This window comes from Neovison vison, chromosome 4 (assembly GCF_020171115.1).
Source record: "Neovison vison isolate M4711 chromosome 4, ASM_NN_V1, whole genome shotgun sequence".
In the NCBI taxonomy this organism is placed as follows: Eukaryota; Metazoa; Chordata; class Mammalia; order Carnivora; family Mustelidae; genus Neogale; species Neogale vison.
The window spans coordinates 28,149,082-28,173,478 of record NC_058094.1 but is presented as its reverse complement, the minus strand read 5'-3'; the positions used below and the strand labels follow the sequence as shown (position 1 = coordinate 28,173,478).

Here is a 24,397-nt window from a genome sequence, read left to right as displayed (position 1 = left end):
TATTTTTATCAATACTATTTATATTTTACATGTGAGGAAACTGACACACAGGGAATTTAGAAAACACCTAATTTCTCACTGCCAATAAGTGCAGAGCCAGTAGTTGAAGTCAGCAGCCTAGTTCAATATCGCATGCTTTTAACCACTGTTTGATACTGCTGTTTTTTCCTCCCTAAAATTTCAAATTGGTTTGTATTATGCTATATATATTTACCTTTGTCAATTTTTTTTTTCTCAAACTTCTCATTATATGATTTGGTCTACTGAGTTCCATTTTTCTCACAGGTCTTTATTAAATTAAATTCTAAGACCTGTCACTTCCTGCTCCTGTTAGGACTGGAACCTCTCTGAGCACACCACACATCTGAAACCTGGAACTCCCTGTCGCTTCTCTTATGGAATAGAAGTAGTTTCCTGGACCTGAGCTTCTCTTCTTTGTTTACTCTTTGATATTGCTGAAGTCATGTATTTTTCAGAAACAGTCATGGGAGGTAAATCTTCTCAACCAAGTCACTTAATTACTTCTACCAACACACTGGACTAATAGTATAGTTCCATAAATAATTCTAATTTTAAAATTATTTTTCTACCAAACATATCATCAGCGGATTTGGTTTCTTCTGATATTTGGTTTCTTCTTTGCTTGCTGATGGCTGCCTTATCTGTGCCTTCACATGGTCTTTTCTCTAATGACCCTTTAATTGTCCAAATTTCCTCGTCTCATAAGGAGGCCAGTCAGATTGGACTAGGGCTCACTCTAATAGGATAATTTACTTTACTCATTTCTTTAAAGGCACTATCTCCAAATATGGGTTCATTCTGAGGTACTGGGTTTTAGGGCTTTGACATATTACTATGGGAGGGATACAACTGAGTCTATAGAGCCCATAACAACAGCTAAACAGTATTTCATGGTATAGATGTACCATTGTGTGTTTACCATTCACCTGACAAATGACATCTGGGGTGGTTTAAGTTTTTGGCTATTATAAATAAAGCTGCTACAAATGTGCAAGTTTTTGTATAAAGATAATTTTCTTCTCTCTGGAGTAAAGGCCAAAGAGTATAATTGTTGAGTCATACAGTAGGTACATGTTGTTGTTATTATTATTGTTATTATTAACATTAACTTTTTAAAGGCAAACTCTCAAAGTATTTCCCATAGTGGCTGCAAAATTTTACATTCCCACCAACAATATAGGAGTGATCTTGTTTTTCCGCATCCTTGCTAACATTTGATGTTATCCCAAGGATTTAATTTAGCCATTCTGATAGCCATTCTGTGTAGTGGTATCCAATTGTGGTTTTAATGTGTATTTCCCTAGTGGCTAAAGTTGTTGAACATTTTTTCACGTGCTTTTTTAATACCAATATATTCTTTTTGGTGAAAATTCTCTTCATGGCTATGCTCATTTTCTAATTTGCTTGTTTGTGGGACATTTTTCTTCTTTCTTTAATCTCCTTTTTTCCCCTATTTTTTCTTCACTCAGACCCAAAGTATCAACACTCACTAGAGGAACTGTTGTTAACAAAAAATTATTGCTATCATTATAGTTTTTTCCTCTTTTTTCACTGATTTTTTACACTTCATTACATGTTTTAGATATTAGTATTTTGTCAAATACTTGACTAGCAATACTTTATTCCACGGTACTGCTTGTCTTTTCATCTTCTTAAAAGGGTCTTTCACACACAAAATTTTTAATTTTTATGATGTTTAAAGAACGCATTTTTTCTCTTTATAGATTATGTTTTTGTTTAAGTCTCAAACTGGTATTTTGCTTCTGTGTTTTTTTTCTAAAATTTGTATACTGTTCATATTGCATTTTACACTTATATTAAGTCTGTAATCCAATTTTGTAGTGAATTTGAGATTTATGTCAAAGTTCACTCTTTTACCTACAGAGGTTTAACTCCTCCGGTGCCATTTGTTGAAAAGGCTACCTTGCTTCCATTGAGGGTTTTTTTTAAACTTTTGTCAAAAATCTGTTAGGAGATTTGTATGGAAGTATTTCTTGGTTGTCTCTTCTGTTCTTTCCTTCTGTATCTTTCCCTAACAACCTGCAGTACTTTCCTACTAGCTCACACAATTGCTTAAAAGCTCCCTTACTTTTTGTTTCAACATGAACTTAATCAGTTTATCCCCCTTACTGCATTAGTCTTTCTCCCTATTTGAATAGTCTTGAAAAAGGTCCTTCCTTGTCATTTTTAACCAGTGTCTAGCACAATTTCTCTTTGACACGTTGTATCGCTTTTAGAGTGACCACATTACATACTTTATACATATACACATAGTCTACTGGTGCTGTTTTACCAGTTCAAGGAAGTATAGAAACACTAATCCCTTTATGTCAGTTTTCCCTTTCCGTTTATAATTTAAATATCTTTAGTATTTCCTCTATATATATTTGCAACCACACCAAGAAATGTTATTCCTTTTGCTTCAACAGTCAAACAAAACAAACAACTTGAGAAGAGAAGGAATGTCTACTGTATTTAACCATAAATTTCTTTATCATATTTTTCTTCTTTATTCAAGTTTCAACTTTCCTTATTATATTATTTCCTTTCTGTTTAGAGTTTTATGTAACCATTTTCTAGGGTAGGTCTACAGGGGGAAAAATCCCTTAGTTTAACTTGTGAGAATGTCTTGATTTCCTCTTAATCCTGAAGGATATTTTTGCTTGCTATAGGATTCTGAGTTGACACTTGAAAAATGTTGTGCCACTTCCTCTGGCCTTCATGGGTTTTAATGAGAAATCCCCTGTCATTTGAATTATATTCCCTTTATAGGTAAGGTGTCATTTCTCTCTCACTGCTTTCCAGATTTTTTTGTCCTTAGTTTTCAAAAGTTTGACAATGCTGTATCTTAGTGTGGACTCCTTTGAATTTATTCTTGTGTTTGTTTAGCTTCTTGAATGTGTAGGTTAAAGTGTTTTGCCAAATTTGGCAAATTGTCAGTCATTAGTCTTTTGAATAATTTGTGTAACCATATCTTCTTTCTCTTTTTCTTCTAGGACCCCAATGACACAGATTTTAGAACTTCTGTTACAGTTTCACTGGTCCTTGGAGCTCTGTTCATTTTTATTTTCAATCTTTCTGTTGTTCTATTTTCAAGTTCACAGATTTTTTTTGCTGTGTCACTTCTATTCTGGTGTTGGGTCTATCTACTGAGTTTTATTTAGTTATTTTCAGTCAGCTATTTTTGTTGTTGTGTTGACATACTATTTCTTTGCCAAGACAATTTTCTTTCATTCATTTTGAGAACTTTTTTTGTACTTCCTCATGGTGACATTATTATGATGGCTGCTTTAAAATCATTGTTGGGATAATCTAACCTTTACATCCGTCTAGTTGCCTTTGATTGTATTCTTTCATTCAGTTTGAGAACTTTATGGTTCTTTGTATGACAAATAACGTTTTTTTTTTTTTTCTGTTTTGTTTTGTTTTGTTTTAGATTTTACTTATTTATTTGAGACAGAGAGAGAGCACAAGCAGAGGGAGTGGCACACAAAAGGATGCTCTTTGTTACCTAGGGCCCTGGCTCACCATTAGGCCTTCAGTGATATCCCTTTGGCTGGAAAGGTTAGCATTGGATCATTCCTACATTCCACCAACATCTTGGAAGAAAGTGGCTTCATAACTCATGGGTAAAGGTAAAAATTTAGACTCTTTCTTGGCCTTTTCCTTTTTTTTTTAAGTTTTTATTAAATTGTACTTAGTTAACATACAGTATTATATTAGTTTCACGTGCACAATATAATGACTCAACACTTTCATACAACACCGGGTGCTCATCACAAGTGTGCTCCTTCATTCCCCATCACCTGTTTAACCCATCCCCCCACCCACCTCCCCGCTGGTAGCTGCCAATTTGGTCTCTATAGTTAAGAGTCTGTTTCTTGGTTTGCTTCTCTGTCTTTCTTGCCCCATTGCTTGTTTGTTTTGTTTCTTAAATTTCACATATGAGTGAAATCATACGGTATTTGTATTTCTCTCCTTGGCTTTTTCTGACATTAATAGCAGGGAGGAGGAGTGCCTCATTACTGACAAATTGCTTTGGAAATCCAGGCTTCTTGCATAATCCCCACACAATCAAGGGTGGCCTTATTATTGCCTGGTGAGGATGAAAGACATGGTTCAGAGGAGGCCTTCCCTCACACTACTGCACTGGGGAACTGGGAAGTTTTATCACAACACAGTGATGCTGGAAATCCAAGCTAGCACTTGGACTCTGCTATCATGGCTGGGAGTAAGACCGTGGTTTTTTCTGTGCTATTTAACTAGAGTAAAGCTGGTTTTGTTGTTGTTTTCCTAAAAGTTTCTGTTTTGCAAGTCTGTCCCTTTTCTGGATCTTTGACTAAAGATGTAGACTTTTGGAGGACGGGTTTCTTGTTGTTGTTGTTTTGGTTTGCTTTTTTTGTTTGTTTGTTTTGTCTGTATGTCTTGTGTTCTTAAGTTAGCAGATTTTTCCATCCCAAGTCTGAGAAATATGAAGTAGAAAGAAAAACTAGGAACTAATAATCATGCCATTCCTCAAGTGTTGATGTCTCTAGTCACTCTGCCTTCTCTCCACCTCTCAGAATCTTCTTATGTTGGTTGTACATATAATATCCAGGATTTTTATTTGTATTTACTTGGGGAAAAAGAAAAATTTTACTTCTTTTTATCAGAAGCAGAAGTCCTCAGTTTTTTAAATTAATTAATTCTTTTATAATATTCTCTTTATGTGTGGGTGTCCTTGATTATGTGGGGCTCTTGGTTTTATGTGGATAGAATGTGTATGGTGCTATATGGTAAGCAGCCAAGTTGCTAACTTTTATAATAGATGATACCTAAATGGAACCTATGGCTTTCTTGTTTTCTTTTTTGGTGCTAAGCCTTGCTTGAAGTGAGGTTTCCATATCTAGAACAATCATCAAAGAAAGGAGATAGTTTCATAATACATACATTGCTGCTAAAATCCCAATCTTACAAATTTATATTAGTCAGCTTTCTGTTGCATTAAAAATGGACAGCAAACAATATCCAAACTCTGGTTTACAACAACAAATATTTATTTTTCTTGTTCTCTGCTCAATGGGCAGGATAAAATTGGCTTCAGGCTGTGGGTCTGGTAGGGTTCTATTCCATATATCTTGTTCTGGGACTAGTGGAAAGAATATGCTATTCTCATAAAGATGACAGAAGTACAAGATGGAAAATTAAAAGAGTCCAACCAAACTACCCAACCACATCTAAAACATCTATTTTCATCACACTGTCTAACATTCTAATGACCAAATAAAATCCTATGGCCAAGAGCAACATGAATGGGATAGGGAACTATATTTCTGTGTACTCTAGTGAGAGGCACTCCAATGGGAAACTATTAAGAGCCTGGACACCCAATTCCATAACAGTGAGGACATAAAGATTGGGGGAAATTAATTATTCTACCACAGTTGGCTTTATGTCTAGAAGTGAGAAAGCAATTCTGAGCTGGAAAATCATCACCATAAGTGTCTACTCCACCAAAGTAGGTAAAGTACTGAATTAAATCAGTTATTGCCTTGAAGCTATTCTGAAACTCTAAGGCATCATTCAAATGTAAAACCATACATATCTTCAAGTTAAAACAAAATAAATTAAAAAATGGATAAAAAGCATTGATTATTACATCCACCAGTATGTTTTTATTTAAATAGTAACCTCTAGGAGTAACCACAGGGAAAATTGTCTGCAAGAAAGCTTGATGTGTGAAACTCAGATTGCTAAAGCCAACTTCTCTGAATTACAATAAAATGAAATGAAAATTTGTCAGTAACCCAGCTTAGCTAATTACATTTATCAAACTTAGTTATGTTAACTGCCTAATTCCTAAAGCTTCACTTCACTTATTACTGTGAAAGCACAAATGTGGCACATTCTATTTTAAAAGGCAGAAAGAAAAGTCACACTATGTCAAATAACTCCTTAAAGAAATAGCCCAAGGTTATATTGACATGCAGAAAATGAAGTGGAAAATTGAGATAATTATTTAGATAAATCAAGCAAAAAGTAAGACTAACCTTTGCCCCAGTAGCTTAAAAATTCTGAACAATTAAAATGAAATCTAAAAATGTCAGAACCGTTGTTTCAAATCTTTTAGTCAATTTATGAATACATTTATGCCAAAGTATAATATTATTTAGAAAGAAAAATATTGTACTCATAGTTTGTGGTGGCCATAGACCTTATATGCTAACATGTTTCTCACTTTTCTACTTTGTTTCAATAGACTTCAGAATATTTTTCCCAGACAAAATCTCCATAATTTTAACTGTAAATCTTTTCCACCTAGAATCTCCGCATTTAAAGGAAGGATGGGGATAGCTTTGCTGTTATTAGATCAGATTCATGAGCTGCCTTATTTTTTATACTTTTGAGTGGGTAATACCTGATATATCAGAGATTTCTTTCTCAGCCTGGATCAGTGAAATTGTTCATTGAAACAAAAAAAAAAAAGTCCCTTCCTACCCCTCCTTAGACACCCCTACACAATAAGAATGCATCTAGAAAATGCAGTTAACCCAGAATGGTATAGTTTATATATAATTGGTACGCTGTACAGACAGAAACCAAAAGACCACTTCCATGTCATGTTTATTTAACAATAACAAGCTAATGTATACTGAGGAATTAATATAAGTCAGTTACTGCACTAGTTTTTCGCAAGCATCTCATTGACACCTGTAAATGACCTGGTAAGGCAAATTCAATTACCACCAATTTTGAGATGAGAAAAATAAGACTTAGAGGGATTGATGCACACTAAAGGAAAAATTTTTTCCTTATTCCTAACACTCTGACACCAAATGTGTGAATTTTGCATACTAAGCAATTCTCCAATTCTTTGTGGATACCAGCTGGGTGCCCCACAACTTAAATTCAATTTTGGCACTAACTACAGGGGTTAATGTAGACTCCACAGGTTAGGGCTCAGTCCACTAAGACTGAGACCCTTACTTCAGAGGCCATTGGTGAATGATGTAGTCCTCAATCCCTCTCTCCTCCTTGGAGGTTTGGATGGGGCTGAAGTTTACAATCCTCTAATGACGTGGTTGGTTCCTCGGATAACTATTCTACATCCCAAGAGTCCACCAAGACTCACTTCAGTATTCAGATGTGGTTGAAAGTGCCTTTTTTGAATAACAGATTACTTCTTTACTGTCTTTTTTTCTTTTTTAAAGACTTTATTTATTTATTTACTTGTCAGAGAAAAAGAGAGAGAGAGAGAGAGAGATTGAACACACAAGCAGGCAGAGTGGGAGGCAGAGATGGAGAGAGAAGTAGGCTCCCTACTGAGCAAGGAGCCTGATGCTGGACTCAATCCCAGGACCCTGGGATCATGACCTGAGCCAAAGGCAGTGGCTTAACCGACGGAGCCAACCAAGCGCCCTCATTTACTCTCTTCATTCAGAAAATTACAAGGATTTGGGGAGGGGCTCTGTTCCAGAAACAGGTACAAAAACCAAATACACATTTTTATTATATCTCAGTATTATGCTTATCCAAGATCCATCTAGTATATAAATGGAAGAACCCAATACTGGTAATCTAGAGCCTTACATTAAATTCCATATGATTTCTTACATGTGTATGGGCATTTGGAAGGAGCTAGATGTCATCAATAAAATTATGTTCTTTTGTTTTATCTGGAAGACTTATAACCTTTCCTGAGTTAAGAACTTGTATATTGGTGGTACATGTTTGAAGGGACCAAGATTGAGGGAATGGGACAATGAAACAGGAAAAGAAGAAAAAATTTTAAGGCCTGTTTTATTAAACTGGTTTTTCCTTTGGACAACTAGGACTCAGTTCCGCTGAGTACCACCCCAGGAACATTGTAGGATGTGTCTCAGACTTATATCCTTAAAGATGGGAAAGTCCAAAGCATTAGTTCAATCCCCATTTTCTCTGGTTGAGGCTTACCTCCATAAGTGTTAACTTCCTGAATTTATAGATTGATAGTTGATTGATATTATATGTAGAGGTGGTCTAAATGGCATTCCATGGTTTAGGAAAAAGCCCCAAGGTACAAAAAGCAAAGCAAAACAAAGACACAATGATTGACATATAATATTGGTGACACGCATAGAAATGACAACCTCAGCTGAGCTGAAATCAGATGGATGGCTAGCATTGTATTCACCTGCTAAAGTCATATTGAATGGGTGCCCAGGGGCTCTCTAATGAACTTACAGAGGCACTTTCAGATATTTTAGGTTTAAGGGAAACACAACAGCTATTGGAAACTGCTTTGCATACTACTTTCACTTAAGTGTATTTTTTCCAGATAACTATTAAGTTGTTAGGATATAAATATTCATACTTATTAAGGTGTTTATTAACTACTTAATAAAGCTCTTAGAATTTTTTGGTAGGGCACTAGTAAATGTCATGAAAAATATTATCAAGACACTAAGTGCATCATGAACCAAAAACACATGGGACCTCTTTTCTACCACAGACCACCCTGAAAAAGCAGGATGGACCCCCACCAAAAATTTGGTTAGGATGTTAAGGCTGATGGTGTCACATAAACAGTAAGAGAGTATGAAAAAGTTTGTTACTCACATAACAAGGCTTTCTTGGGGAAGCAAGGCAGATCCAAAATGGCTTGAGAGACCAAGGAAAAGCACACTGGCTTGGAGATACTGTGGTAGTTTGGATATGGGATCAGTATGAGTGCTTCCACACATGTCTTGAATTTCCCACTAGTGCCACAGCAGGAATACCTAGACTTTTTGAAATCAGTTTGTCCAGATGTGAGACAGAGGGGAAATGAGGCTTAAAAGCTGTCAATAGTCAAATATCAACAAAGGAGTCAGACTATTCATGACATTACCTAAGAAACTTCTTTATGTAAGTGATTACTCTTGATACATACAATGAATCATATAATGAATTAATGTGTGTGTATAAATGTATAGATGAATTAATATCATACATATCATTTATATAGATGTTCACTTGGACACCTGATATATAATCTTTAAGTGGCCATCATAATTTAGACATTAAGCTAGGTGCTGAGTATTTGGCTAAATTCTCCTGATATACTCTTTCATGAAATTTATAAGCTAAATGAGGAGTGCCATAAATGCAAACTAGAAATGAGTTTGAAACTGTGGTAAATATCATGAAGGCTACAAAGAGGATAATATGTAATAAAACAACACAGAGGATCTACTTTATATTATGCTGTTTTTTAAAGGTCACTGATAAAAGTGACCCTTGTGCTTAGTCTTGAAAGATGAGAAGGAGACGAATATATGGTTGAGTGAAGGAAATTGTCCCATAAAGACTGAGTATTATAGATAAGAAGGCAGAGTTTAGAACAAACTAAGTGTGTTGAAAAACTGAAGGAAGCTTGGCATGATTAGAAATTAGTGTCTGAGGGGTAGGGACACATTCTGTGAGGTCTGAGACATTGGTGATGAGATTGGTGCTAATTTTATGTGCCTTGGGAGACATTTAATGCTTTTTATGCTAGGGAGTAGTCTGATGTATTTTTAAAAGACCAAATAGGGCTAAAGAGATCTTTAGTTGGCATTACTGGAGAAAATAAAATGTTATGGAAATAAGAAAATGCTATCTTGAGAATGTAGAAGAAAACTGAGCAAAATATAATGTGTGTTTCCAAATGAAGTATCAAAACTGATGAGATTTTCAAAGAGCTTGTTTTATTTCCTTACTCATAAACCATCTAACACATGCTATAAAAGGAATAAGGGTGTATTAGTAAGGGAAGAGGAGATAATTATTTTTCCAAACAGATAAATTGGTTCTACATTAAAGATTAATGGATAAAACTGCTTATATATTTTATACTCCATAGAAAGAGTTTGAATGAAAATTAACCATGGATATTATAATTTGTCATAAGCACTCTATTTTTGAAGATATTGATGTTAATTGTGAAAGTTTCTTAGCAAAAACTAAGAGATAACTCATTGATTTTAGTGTTATCTAAAGATTGAATTAAATATTGCTTTGAGTATTTTATTTTTTAAAGACTTATTTATGTATTTTAGAGGGCATTAGGGACAAAGGAAGAGGAAAAATCTAAAGCAGAGTTCTGGCTGAGCATAGAGCCGAACACAGGGCTCAACTTCCCAACCCTGAGATCATGACCTGAGCCAAAATCAAGAGTCAGATGGCTTAACTGACTGAACCACCCAGGCACCCCTGGTTTGCGATTTTAAAATAGCTTTTATTTTCAACTTGTTGGGAATAATGAAAGAAAAGGCAATACAATTAAAATGTTTATCATGATCTTGAATTATGGTGCAGAAAGATAATTATTGAAAGACAAAACTTGGCTAGATACCTTAAGATGACATTGTTCACCTTTCACTTTTAACATTAAATGAAGTATAAGAAGTTATAAAGGCCCAAATTTTTTTTAAAAAATAGAATTATGTAAATTCCATTTAGTTCAGACAACTTGGATAATTTATAGACATATTTTTCTAAGTAAAGGAATAGATTCTAAATGGATTTAGAACATTCTTTGGTTGTCATTTTGTTTCAGAGAGGTTATATACATTCAAAGAATTTTTTAGCCTTAATTGTTTAGTGATTTAGTTATATATTTCATATATACATGATTCATATGAATTATTTATAAATCATGTATTTTCCATACTCCTCTCCAAATTTGCCCACATATAAACAGGAATATATTTATTTCAAGTATTTAATATCTTTTAAAAAAGACATGCCACAAAAAAACTTTAAAAATATTTAGTATGTGCAAATCCATTGCATTTGATATGCTAATTTATATTTTAAAGCACTATATACATGCATCATTTTTATTTTTATATAAAACGCAAAGTATGGAAGTATAGCTATAGTCTCATCTCTCAAATGGAGGCATTAGGACTTAGAGAGACCTGAGGTCTCAAAAGAAATTACTGAAGGAGATTCCCAGCCTTGGGCTAATTTTCCTAGATTTTTTGGGCAATCAGTTAATGTAATAGATAAATTAGTTCCTCAATCCTACAGGTTTCTTTCATCAATGCTCTACTCAATATAAATTTTTCTCCTTGAATGCAGGTTTTCAAATTCTCAGTTTCAACAATCAATCATATAACAAAGAGAAAAACAGGAAACAAGGTTCAGCTATGATGAAGATACTTTGGAAAGTTTTGCAATCCTATGAATGAAAATGCCAGCTCCAAAGTAGAATATGGATAAGATGAAAAATAACATAACCCCTAAGACAGATCATCAAAAAACTCAGAAAAATGCTAGGACCAGAGATGGAAGAAGCAGTTTGATCCTTAGAGTCTCTTCCAAACCTATTTTATTGGTTAATTGCTCTTCCTCACCTATCAGAAATTTAGAGGTTTACACTTTGGGATGAAAAAGCAGAGACCACTGGATGACTACAGCCAGAATTGGGAACATGATTACAGTAGCCAGATCAAGAAAATTCAGTAAGTGTAAGGGTACAACATACTGAATCCTGAAAGTGCCTAGTTCTGTCCATGTATCTCTAAGAAACTGGAAGCTAGTCCTTTACCGTTCAGGCAGCATACTGAGGTCTTCACTAAGAAATCCAAGCAGACAAGAACCAAGAGAAGAACCAAAAATTATTGACATCAGAAATTTTTTTTAAAAAATAGTCCTACTAAGGTATCTACAGTGATGTTCAAATTCAACATGGATCACCAACTTATTCAGAGATTTAGATTGGGTTCTTTGGGAACACTGATGAAAAGTTGCATGTAGAGTATTAATGGCAGGGGTTACCCTTGGTAAATACATACCAATAAAGAAACAAGGCAGAATTGGGCCTAAGAAGTTGGTCTTTAATGAAGTTGTAATTGAAGCCTGAAGAGCTCTGTAGCTGGGAAGGCCTTTCTGAATTGTTGCCATCAAAGAACTGATAGCCATTTTTTTGTAGCCCTCAGTGTCAATCAGTACTACTACTGAGGATAACTGATTTCCAAGTGCCTTTGAATATTTGTGCATAGATCCTTTAAGACTGGATGAAAGCTAAGCAGTTTCAGTAAGTTAACTGCAGAGTCTGGTAAACCTAATCTAAGAGAAAAACTTGCCTACCCTAAACCCAACCACAAAATGAAATGCTCTTTCCAAGGAATTGGAAGGCGATGAGTACAGGAGGCTTAGTTTGTCTTTATGATGACGGTGACTTAGTGACATTGACACTGATGATGATATTATGGGAGAGGGCATGTGGGTAATATAATCTTGGTCATCTTACATAATTTTGCTTCTGGGGAGATAAGAATATATTTAGAAATAGTTATTTACCTACTCGTTTAGAATGCATAAAGTTGCATGATCATCAAAAAAGTAGTATTTTATGAAAGAAAGGGTACACCATCACAAGAAATGAAAAGATGGCAAGTGGGAAACAAGGTAGAGCTCTTTAGATGACTTTGAGAAATGCTTTGGGGGGAAAAAAAAAGAGGAAATTGATGGCATCTCTACTAAGGAATTCTATAACACATCATCAATATTTGAGGCATAAGAGTTTTTTTCCTATCCCAGCTCTATCTCTTAAAGAAAAATGGCAAATTTACTCTCTATCATTCTCTGTCCTTGTCTGGAGGAATTTAGATTCAAGTATGATGGCTGTGATTTGGACAAAAGAAGTATTTGAACAGTTGGCTGAAATCACCCCTCAGATAAAGCCATGGCATCTGAAAAGATAAAGTTTGAAAGGCTGCTCATTCAACCCCTGAGATTTTTTAGCCATATTGCAATAATTTGGATGAATGACTGAGAAATGGTATTCAGTCGTAGGGTTGTGATATAGGTGATCAAAGTACAGTAAACCTTAAGGGCCACAGGACTGGTGACCTGAAGGGTCAGGCTCTGAAACTGTGAGGGTTGGATGCTCCCTCCAATGTGAATGGGAGGGAAACTGTAGGGGGGGTACATATAAGTTGGATCTGTGGCTGGAGATTTTATTTAGTGGTTGTGTCACCTAGACTTGAATGCATACTTAAGATGGTTATTGTTTATGAATGGGGCATGTGGATTTTGCCTTTTTCATTGCAGATATTGCTTAATGCCAACTTTCACATGGTTTGAATTGGTCATGCTGAATGGGAGCCACTGGAATTGCCCTGGCCTTCCTCCGTAGTGACTATTTAGCAGTACAGAATTCTAGGAGGTCATTAGTGCACTGATCTGATCAAAGACACTGTGGTTGGAATACTGATTCCAGATAGTGTCCTGTTGGACAGTATTGTCTGGCCAGTGCACAAGACAGATGGTTCTTGGAGGTTAAACCTAGACTGAACAGTAGTAAGCCAAGTGGTTCTTCTGTGTGTGTCAGCTATTCCTGTAGTGATTAAACAAACAAACAAAAACTATACAGAAAGTACAAAAGGGCAAAGGGGCTAATGTAACATTATAAACCTGGCTAATGATATCCTTTCGATTCCAATTTCAGAGTCCAGCCAGGTTCCGTTTTCATCCTCATGACACATTTTCATAACTTGCTGTATTGCTGTTTAATAGAACTTTTTAGGATGTTGGAATATTCTGTATAGACACTTTCCAACCTGCAGCCACTAACCACATGTGGCTATTGAGTATTTGAAATGAGGTTAACAGGACTGAGTATCTGACTTTTTCTTAAATATTTATTAATTTAAGTTTAAATAGCCACTTGTGGCAGGTGGCTTTCATATGGGACAAAGCAAATCTGAAGATGTTAATAATAATGAAGATCATGTTAGTGCACTGTTGATATCATGATATTACGTCATCAGAGGAAGAAGTTCAGGAAGGAATAAAGGACTATAGAGACACGTGTGACAAATAGAGCCTAATTCACAAATTCAGTCAACATCCAAATCTCAGTCCAATTTGTGAATCCCTGGAAATTATATAGATGGAGCAAACAGAGACAGAATCAAATCATGAAAAGTAAATTACCTCTAACAGACCCTTGCAGTACACAAGAAGTCCAGAGAATAGCAGAACTATTTGAATTTTGGCAAAATCATATTACCTATTTAGGAGTTATTGTAGGTCCTACTTACAATGTCATAAAGAAAAACATCTGAATTTGAGGGGATTCTGAGAAGAAACAATTGATTAAAAAGAACAAAAAATTAGAGTGTAGCCTATGTGTCTCATTTGGACCTTATGATTCAACTATTAAGATAAAATTCATCATATATGGAATAAGAATAAATGAAGTGCAGAATTTGGCAAAAAATTAATAGCATTTATTAGAAAAAGCTATTTGGTTTTGGGCTAGAAGTCTTTCTGAGACAACTGCACCTATAGCCCATCTGAAAGGCAGTTGATAACTTCTGAACTACTTCTGCCATTGAAGGACATAATTCTCAAGCTATCTTGATAATTCTCAAAAGAGCTTGTCTTGGTTAATTCCAGAGATATGTTTGAAGGGATGACACAGCAAAGCTCATTCATAAGACAGAAATGGCATCGTCAAACAAACCCTAAAGAGAGAACTTCACAGTCTACTATAGATATGAGCAAGTTGCCTCTCCAGTTATCAGGCCAGGAATAGATCTCTTGGAGAACTCTGTGCCCCATCACTCTGTGGTCTGAGCCCTACATCTTTTTAAAAGAGATAAAACAAGTTGTTCTGAATTGAGGGCTTCATAGCTGTATGGAAATTAGCAGCAATATTCCTGGCAAAAGATAAATCTCAGGAAAGACAAGTTGAAGACTTGGCAGAGTTGACAGACGTTCACTTATATGTAAATGAAGTTAGACTCCTGCTTTCCAGGGAGTATTTTTATGTACTCACTGAATCTTGGTGTATAACCAATAGCCTCACTATGTGTAGTCATGAGACTCTGAGTGGTGACTAGTTAAAAAACAAAACAAAAACCTCTTATAGGGGAACTAAGTTATGGGAACGTGTGTGGGAAATTAGAGGAAGAATGCCCACAAAAAAGTCCCAATGCTGATCCAAAAGGAGACTGAAATGCTAGGGCAGATAATTTAGTCAGGTCCATAAAGGAAGATAGCTGGGTTCCTGATATTAACATGCATGAATATGAGATATTCAGGCCATGTGCCAGTGGGATGAAACACCAATCACATGGCACCTGATAAAGAAGCTGAACTCCGTGTCAATAGAAAAGAAAATGACTGTGGATATAATTCTCCCAAGGGAAAAGGCTGGCATATTGCGGGCAAACAGACTTCACTGAACCTCTCTGGGAGCACTGGGGAGTCACAATCTAAGTTTGATACGTGTGGCCTGTTAGGCTCTCCTTATCAGTAACCAAAGCACTTTGGAAAATACAATTAATATTTTGGACAGTGAATTCTTTATCAGTTTTGTTCCCTTTGATAAGTTTTATCCTATTAAGATGCACATTTTTTTTCTGATACACTGTCCAAAATAAAATAGTGGTATCACTGAGTTTAACATTCATATTTCTAAAGCATAACTCATGACTCATCAGTTCATCCCACGTAGCCAAATTAAGGTTAACTGTAAATTTAATTCTATTACCAAGAAGAAGGGCCAGTTCGGTGAGTTCTTACCTTTCTAGCTTTTGACATCTGCCGGACTGTGACACCAAGGTAGGTATTAGTAAAACTGCGGTTAGAAACTGACTCTGTGGGTAAACAGTATGTCTGTTGATCTGGAAAGATCAATTGTGGGATAATAGTTAGAATCAAAACAGGGAATAAATGGAAAAAGAGGATGAACAAAATTATTACACACAGAAAAAGTGCTCAGATAATTGGACTTCAATCCAGTACAGAATGTAATCACTTGTTTCCACAAGAAAGTATCAGAACAAGAAAAAAAGAAATACTCTTGGCTATCTCTTTCAGGTCTAGTGCTGACTAATGGCTGAGGTTTGGAGAAATTCCCCCAGATTTCTTTTCTTCAGAAGAAGAATAGTGAATTCGTGTTTATTTTCAAATGCTCCCTAAAGATTCTACCTGAATAATCTGTTGGGGGGAAAAAAAAAAGCAAAAAACTGATATAGTTCCCCCGATGACTCAAAGTATATGCAATTCCTGCAACTATCTCTGATTCATGTTTTGTACATTGTGGTTATCATTCTAGTAATTTATTACCACATTTATTATTGTTTCCTCAAGTTTGCTTTATTTTGGGAAATATGCATAACTTTTATTTAAGATGCTATTACTTACTATCCCTGCCAAAATGTTCCTTAATATCTTCTTTCTTTACTTTTTTTTTCAAGTAGGAAGAATTTATTTTAAATGATTGATTATGATAGATCTGTAAAATACAACTATTACATCACACCTAGACAAAAAAAAGAAACTTCAGAATGAGCAACCTCAAAGTTTCTGCCTTCTTATTTTTCTTCTTTTTAGAGAGACAGAGTGTACCTGCACAGGGTATGGGTGGGAAGGGGTGGATTGGAAGGGCAGAGGGAGAGGGAGGGAGAGAATCTTAAGCAGCCTCCATACCCAGCATGGAATTCTAGGTGGTGCTCAATCTCCCAAACCCGAGATAATGACCTGAACCAAAACCAAGAGTCAGATACAACTGAGCCTCCCAGGTGCCCCTCAAAGTTTCTGCTTTACAAGTATTTATTTATTTATTTTTTAATTTGACAGACAGAGATCACAAGCATGTAGAGATGCAGACAGAGAGAAAGGAGGAAGCAGGCTCCCCACTGAGCAGAGAGCGTGATGTGGGGCTCAATCCCAGGACCCTAGGATCATGACCTGAGCCATCCAGGTCCATAAGACTTTTTTAAGAAACATCTCTCTTCCTACTATTTATTAGCAGAACATAACAAGGTGACTCAGTATAACGGTATTCTTACCTTCACATCAGATGCAGGAGAAACTACAGTGAACTGTTCAGTTTCACACTCTTGTGTGTAGATCTACAAACAGCTAACCGTCCCACGGAAAGGTTCACTCCTTTAAGCCATTTGTGTTTTTAAAATAGTTCTTAACCTAGGGCATCAGAGTGTGTTTGTAAACCCCATGAATGGAATTTTAATTGCCCATGCAGTTTTCTGCCAAGTAGGTCCAGAACAATAAGTTGCCAAACTATATGGCAACTCAATTTCTCCATCTCCCTACTTCTGGAGCCTGGAATTCCTTGGCTGGAGGCAGAACAACTCAGATGTCTGCCTACCTCTGTCTTCATGTGATCTTCTTTTTATTTCTTTACTTTGTATAGGAGGTTTGCCTACACTTTTTTTTTTTTTTTTTCTTTTTGGGGACTGTGGGATTGGTCACATGGTAGAAATAGACCCAACGATTATAATGACTTGCTGTACAGTGGAAGTAGATGGATTTTGGATTCAGATATTCCAGAACTTAGAAGCCGTCACTGCATGCTACTGACTGCCTAATTCTCTACGTTAAGTCACTGACACATTCTGAACCTCAGTTCTCTCATGTTTAAAATGACAGGATGATATTATTTAGTAAGATCCTCTGTGGAAAACAGGACCTTTACTGATACACAGCAGGAAGTCAGGTAATGATTATTTTCTTTCCCTTTCTCTCTTTAATAAATATACTGGTTTTAACAATATCTGACATCAAACAATATTCTAGGCACTATGGGAAGTAAACTACTGAAACACATTTTTCTATCCTTAGACATCAGTAAAGGATATTTTATTCAATGAAATTTACATTTGAACTGTTACTGCCCTTGCAAATTTTGTTAGAGATGTAAAATATAACAATTGCTCTTTAATCAAGTATAAACATACAATTAGTGTCCAGAGCTATAAATATTAAATAGTTCAATAATTTGGTGTATGCTGTATTCATACTTTCTGGGTCAATAATTAAAACAAAAAAAGAATACTGCCTCTTTCAATGTAAACTTTTGTCAGGTTATTTTAAAGAAATCTAGAGAGCTGACTAAAAAGAATTGCTTGGTTTGTTGATGAGTAGATGATTTTCACTGAAAGTACTATAAAATTCAAACAATGTACCTGATTTAGAAATGATACAACCCCCAATTCTTCATATTTTAAATTTTTTATTATGCATAAATCCAAATTCTTCAAACTCTTTCAACATTGAAATTAAGCTTGCATTATTCTAAAAAATAATAAAAAGGTAGCTCTGAATTCTGAACATTATATTACCAATTAAAACACTGTTGGAAAAGAAAATTAGCAAGAGTACATGCAGGTTTATTTTGGGTTTATTAAACTAACATTTTGCTAGTGGGCACAAGAAATTATAAAAGCAGTCTTTTAGCTAATTAGCTCATTTTTAAAGATAAACCTCATTTTCCGAAGTAAGTTCCAAATCGTTATGTTATGCAATTATAATAGTCACATCATTTTGGACCACCATGGATACTATGAAAGACTTCTAGGATATATATTCTCTTTCTTTAAACAATTAAATCTAATTTAGTTATAACTCCACTAATGCAAAAAGCAGAATGTAAGAATCCGCATTTTAACACACATGTTAAACCAGAAGCAAGTAAAAATTACTATCTTAAAACAAGGAATTATAGGGCACCTGGGTGGCTCAGTGGGTTAAAACTTCTGCCTTCAGCTCAGGTCATGATCCCAGGGTCCTGGGGTCGAGCCCCACATCGGGCTCTGCTCAGCAGGGAGCCTGCTTCCTCCTCCCTCTCTCTCTCTCTGTCTGCCTCTCTGCCTACTTGTGATCCCTATCTGTCAAATAAATAAATAAATAAAAACAAAAACCATGAGGAATTATATGCCTTTATATAGAGCTTTGTAATATTCCAAGCTTTTTATACTTAATATTATCTGATCCTCACAGAGACTATTATACCTGCTTTTATTATTTTTATTAAATGGTACTTCATTGACCTTTTTTGTTTTTTGATTTGAGGAAAAACGGAGAGGATAGTACAGATACTTTCATGTATCAGACCCACAGTTTTCTGCTGTTAGTGACATCTTATATTGGTATAATGCATTTGTTACAATTAATGATAAAATTTACTATATTATTTATTGAATCTATGTTTTCTTTAGACTTTCTTCATTTGTACCCAATGTGGGTATTTTTTTCTTTTTTCTTTTTTTTAATTTCAGGATCCCATCCTGGATAACATTCTCTATTTAGTTGTCATGTCTCTGTCTCTTGGCTCCTTTGTCTGTGGCAGTTACATGCACTTCCCTTGTTTTTGATGACCTTGACAGATTTGAGAAATACTAGTCAGGTATTTGTAGAAAGTCCTACTCTTGGCATCTTTTTCTCATGCTAAAATTGGGGTTATCATTTTTTAGGAGAAGAATGCAAAGGTGAAAGTGTCATTTCACCACATCATATATACCATCAGCATGATTTATGAATGTTGAAGTTGGCCTGATCATTGATACAAGGCAGTGTTCATCTTTCCCCTTGTAAAGTTAGTGTTTTTCCCCTCTTTTTTATTACTGTACACCTTGGAAACAAGACACTAGGTGCAGTCCATACCAAAAGAATGGAAAATTATGTACCTTTCCTTGAGGGCTCAGTATCTATATACATCTGTGGAATTATTCTGCATTGGAAATCTATTTCGTTTCTCCACATACTAACTTATGCAATTATTCATTTATATCAGATTGAACTCAGATATTCATTTTATACTTTAGGTTATAATTCACTACCACCTAAAAAAATGTTTTTATCTTGTTGCTCAAATTTTCCACCTCTCTACCTTTCCACCATTGGGAGCTCTTTCAGTTGGCTCCTGCACTGTTTTGGAATACCTTCATGAATGTCTTTAATATTTTTTTTTTAATGCTTTCTTACTTTTCAGTACTATAAGATGCTCCAAACCCATCCTGTATATTTCCCCTTGCATATATGTCCCAGGCCTAAAAACATCTATTTCTCCAAGGATCTCAGCTTCCTTTGATTAGAAAATGGTATTAGAAACCAAAACAAGGGCATTAGGCATGCTGGTGGCTAGTGGGGCATCATTTGTTTTAGGCTTTCAGCTGACAGGGCAAAAATATTCAATTTAATACTAATGTGTTTGCACATACATCTATAAATATTTCTATATGTAACCATTTGTGTCTATATTAACCTAAACATGAGTTCATATTGCTCACCACTGATCATTTTACTATCTTTTTATCTTTGTGATTCCCAGAATGTCATATTTTATAGTCATATAATATGCAACTTTTTAATACTGGCTAATTCCGCATATTAATATACATTTAAGTTTCCTCTGTATTTTTTCACATGTTCATAGATGCCTTTTATTGCTCAGTAACATTCCATTATAAGCATGTAACACGGTTTGCTTATTAATTCAGTTATTGAAGGACCTCCTGGTTGTTTCCAGTTTTTATAAATTATGGATTAAAGTGCTGTAAATATTTGTGTCCTAACTTTTCTGTGAACATGGGTTTTCAAATTAAATGGGTAAATATGAGCATGATAATTGGATCACACGGTAATACTCAGTTTGGCTTTGAAAAAGGCTACCACAATGTTTTTCAAAGTGACTGTGCCATTTCACGTTCTCACAAGCAATGAATGATTTCCTTTATTGCCCTATTGCCTCATATCCTCACCAGCATTTGGCAGAGTCAGATATTTGGATTTCAACTATTATAACAGGTGTGTAGTGGTAGCTCATTTTTTTAATTTATTATTTCCTGTTGACCAAATATGTTGATCCTAATTTCATTTATTTAGTTGTCATCTGTATAGCATCATTGGGGATATGTTTGTTCAGATCTTTGCAAATTTTTTGTTTAGGTTTTTTTTTTTATTGTTGAGTTTTAAGGGTTCTTTGTATATTTTGGATTCAAGTCTTTTATCACATACATGTTTTGCAAATATTTTTTCCCAGTCCATGGCTTATCTTTTGATTCCCTTAATAGTGTCTTTTATAGAGTATAAATTTTAAGAAAGTCAAATTTATTAAATTTTTTCTCACCAATCATATATTTGATTTATCTAAACACTAATCAACATATTGGATTTCCAATGGATTTTCTCCTCTGTTTTTTTCTAGAAGTTTCTTGTTTTAAATTTAGGCTCATGATTCATTTGAGTTAATACTTTCATGGAATGTGTGATGTCTATGTCTAGATTCATTTGTCTGCATATGGACATCCAATTGTTCCAGGACCATTTATTTATTAAAGAGATGATCAATTCTCCATTGATTCACCTTTGCTCCTTTGTTAAAGATTAGTTGATTATACCTGTGAGTCTATTTCTTAGGTCTCTATTCTGCTGCATTGATTTATATGTCTATTCCTTCACCAATCCATACTGTCTTGATTACTGTGTCTCTATACATCTTAAAGTTCTCCAGTTTTGTTCTTCTTTGTGACTGTGCTGGCTATTTCATGCCTATTGTCTTTCCCTGTAAACTTTAGAATCAATTACTGAAAGCTATGAAATAGCTTGCTGGAATTTTTATTTTTACTGTGGCGTGATCAAATTGGGAAAAACTGACACATTATCAATATTAAGTCTTCCAATCCATGAATATAATTATCTCTCCATTTATTCAATTCCTCTTTAACCCCTTACTGGAGTTTTATATTTTTCCACACATAAATCTTGTATGTATTTTATAATATTTGGATGTACATTTATTATATATTTATACATTTTAAAGTGTTCTAGATATTTGGCTCTAGATATTTGACTATTCTACATGGTGCCACATTTTAAATTTCAAATTCCAACTGTTCATTGTTGGTGTAAAGGGAAGCAATTAACTTTTATTTATTAACTTTATATGCTGCAACCTAATGCTGTAATTATATATTTATTCCAGGAGTTTCATTTTTTGTTTGTTTGTTTTTTTTTTTGCCTTCATTTTTTGTTTTTGTTGATTCCTTGGGGTTTTTCCACACAGATAATCAAAGACAGTCTTGTTTCTTTCATTCTGAAATATATACTTTTTTATCTTATTGCACTAGTTAGTGCTTAGTATACAATGTTGAGTAGGAGTAGTGAAAGGCAACAAAAAACCCTGTGTTTATTAGCTGCAGGACTTTTAAAGATACTCTTTATCAAGTTAAAGAAGTTCTCTCTATTCCTAGCTGAGTTTAATTGTGAATGGGTGTGGCTTCTTTTCCAATGCTTTTTTTCCCCCATCTATTGTTCTTTTTTTTTTTTTTTAATCCATTGGTATGGTAGATCACTTTGATTGATTTTCAAATGTTAAATTGTCCTTGTATACCTAGAATAAATACCACCTGGTCATAGTGTATAACTATTTCTATGCCTAGTTGGATTTAATTTCTTAATATAGTTGAAGATACTTGCATGTAAGTTCATAAGCGATATTAGTCTCCAGTTTTCTTTTCTTTCAATGTGTCACGTGATTTTAGTATTAGGGTACTTTTGATACTATTGAATGAATTAGGGAGATTTCCTTCTGCTTCTATTTTCTGGAAGAGACTGTAAAAAAATTTTCTTTCTTCCTTGAATGTTTGGTAGAATTTACCAGTGAAACCATCTCAACTTGGTGCTTTCATTTAGCTCAGTTGGCCAAGGTGAGTAATTATTGTTTCAATTTCTTTAATATATTATAGGTTCATCCAGAGATCTATTTCTCCTTTTTCAGTTTTGGTAGTTAGCTTTTCAAGCAATTCACTCTTTCTGTCTTAGTTGTCACATTTATGGGCACAGACTTATTTATGATCATCCTTTGTTTTCATTTTCATGTACAAGATCAGTGGTGATGACAACTCTTTCAGGGATTATATTGGTAACATGTGTCTTCTCCCTTCTCTTGGTTAATTCAGCTAAGATATTGTCAATTTTATTTATATTTTTAAAGAATCATCTTCTGGTTTTGTTGATTTTTCTCTACATTTTCCTGTTTTCATTTTCAATTATCTCTGCTATAGCTTTGATTATTTCTTTTCTTTTTTTTTTTTTTCTGTTCACTTTAAACTCAAGTTATTCTTCCTTCATTAGGTTCCTAAGGTAGAAGTTTGGATTATTTATTTATAATATATTTACTAAATGCAACAAGTACTCCAATAATTACTGCTTTTGCTCTATCATACAGATTTTTGATAAGTTGCATTTTCATATTCATTTAAAAATGTTTTTAAATCTCAGTTGGGACCTCTTCATGGGTAGTGTAGGTACCTTATAATAGTGTATAATTTCCAATTCCTCCAGTCAGCCCTTTATAACATTGTTGTCATTCATTTCATTAATTAATATGGTGTAATCATCAAATACACTGTTGTTATTATTTTGAGCAGTTGTCTATTAGATTAATTATAAATAAGTAAAATAAAATACTTTAATTTATTCCTTCTTTGATGATCTTTCTCTCTTTATGGAAATCTGAGTTTCCAAACTGTATCATTTTCCTTCTCCATTAGCTTTTTTGTTTTTTACCATTTCTTACAATATAGGTCTACTTGGTGATGAACCCCCTGATTTTTGGTTTCTCTTAGAAGTTACTTTATTTCCACTTCAATTTTGAAGAACAATTCTGATGGATATAGAATTTCAGTTTAGTGCTTTGTTTGTCTTTCAACATTTTAAATATTTCACTTCACTTGCTTCCTATTTACCTGTTTTTAAAACAGAAGTCAGTGTAATTCTTATTCTTGTTCCTCTGTAGTTATGTTTAAGTTTTTGTAGTTATGTTTATGTTTAAGTTTTGACCAGTTGATAGCTCTTGTGGCCTCTGCTCCTGGTATGCACATCTTGACTATGATTCTCTATATATGCCTCACTTCCCAAATTTCTGAGTTGTGGTTTGCCTAGTAACATCAATTCCCTAAGAGGTTCAAGAAAACTCATTGGTTTCAGTTTGTTCAGCTCTTTATTTGTAGCACAAGAACGATGATTTCACAGCTCTAACTACACTGGAGCCGAAACTGGAAGTTATATATTTACTTTTAATATGATAAAACCCAAGTCATTCTTGCTTTCACCTTTCTATGCTGCCACTAAGTCTTGTCATTTTTACCTAGAAATTATTTATTTTTCTTTTTTATCACTTCCCCCAGATCAAGGATTGATTTCCATCCTGTCCACATTTGCTGTCATTCTCTCCAACTTATACTCCATATGGAAGTTTGCTAAGTGGCTTCTTATTAAAGGTAAAATCCAGGAACAGAGAATTTTCCCCAAGACTACCACAGATTTTTTCTCTGGCATCTGGTTGCCTTTTCAGCACTCCTATGTAATACTCCCATATGTAAGGTTGAAACCTTACACCTCTAGTTGCAAAATTTAATGAAATATAATATACTACCCCAACTACTCCAGAACAACATTAACACCTTAGAATAATTTAATTCCATATATTAGCCTTTTATTTGTCACTATTTTAAGTATTTTACATACTTTTCTAACCCTAAAGGACCTTATTTTTTCATACTAACATGTATCCAAAGATTTACCACTTTTGATCTTCATTCTTTTACTGCCTGAAATACATTTTTTAAAA

At 34.5% G+C, this 24,397-nt stretch overlaps 1 non-coding gene across 1 annotated transcript; it reads right to left on the bottom strand.

Annotated features, from left to right (window-relative positions):
• Window positions 1-1,482: 1,482 nt before the first annotated feature.
• Window positions 1,483-1,554, bottom strand: LOC122905784. Its single transcript, XR_006384458.1, has one exon. It is a non-coding gene; the product is annotated as a small nucleolar RNA SNORD56 (small nucleolar RNA).
• Between the last annotated feature and the right edge of the window lie 22,843 nt (window positions 1,555-24,397).